Raw genomic sequence first — 1184 nt, 5'->3', positions numbered from 1 at the left:
TTCCAAGTCGCAATTTGCTTTCCTTTGCTCACAACGAATTTTTAAAGAATCGAGGGCAGTTTGGGAAAATCGTCCAATTTGAAGCCCACATTTACCCAGCTAGCAAAAATCATCAGCTTAACCAATTTCTGTAAAAGTTTCTTCATTTTTCAAATAAAACTCCTGCTAACGAATGTAGAAATTTCAAGTCGCTTCTAGCTTTATTTCACCACCAACGAACTTTCACAAAATAAGGAGCAACTTAAGAAACCCGTCCAATTTGAGAACATTGACTCAGTGAGTAAAAATCAGAAAATTGAGCAATTTTTATGAAAATTTTAGGATCTATCAAACCAAACGCTTGCAAAGGACTGAAAAAGTTCCAAGTCGCAATTTGCTTTCCTTTGCACACAACGAATTTTTAAAGAATCGAGGGCAGTTTGGGAAAATCGTCCAATTTGAAGCCCGCATTTACCCAGCTAGCTAAAATCATCAGCTTAAGCAATTCCTATAAAAGTTTCTTCATTTTTCAAATGAAACTCCTGCTAATGAATGTAGAAATTTCAAGTCGCTTCTAGCTTTATTTCACCACCAATAAGGAGCACCTTAAGAAAACCGTAAAATTTGAGAACATTGACTCAGTGGGTAAAAATCAGAAAACGGAGCAATTTTTATGAAAATTTTAGCATCTATCAAACCAAACGCCTGCAAAGGACTGAAAAAGTTCCAAGTCGCAATTTGCTTTCTTTGCTCACAACGAATTTTTAAAGAATCGAGGGCAGTTTGAAAAAATCGTCCAATTTGAAGCCCCCATTTACTCAGATGGCAAAAATCATCAGTTTAACCAACTTTAATAAAACTTGCCTGATTTTTCGAATAACACTCCTGCTAACGAATGTAGAAATTTGAGGTCGTTACTGGCTTTATTGCTCAAGATATGATTTTTAAAAGTCGAGGACAGTTTGCGAAAATAATCGAATTTGAGGGCAACATTTACTACACTAGTAAAAATCCGGAGTTGAACAAGTTTTCACAAAAAATCAGTATCTTTGAAGTCAGACGCTTCCTAAGAAATGCAAAAACTTCAAGTCTCCACCTGCCTTGGTTCGAAAGGTACACATTTTTAAGCATTGAGCGCATTTGGGTGAAAGCCCAAATGTGGCTGAAACGTCCTTTTGATTGATCATATTCGCTGTGCGAATTCA

Source organism: Dendroctonus ponderosae, unplaced genomic scaffold (assembly GCF_020466585.1).
Source record: "Dendroctonus ponderosae isolate FM_Combo_2020 unplaced genomic scaffold, Dpon_F_20191213v2 Dpon_F_20191213_10, whole genome shotgun sequence".
Lineage (NCBI taxonomy): Eukaryota > Metazoa > Arthropoda > Insecta > Coleoptera > Curculionidae > Dendroctonus > Dendroctonus ponderosae.
Note: the sequence above shows the minus strand (reverse complement) of the source record.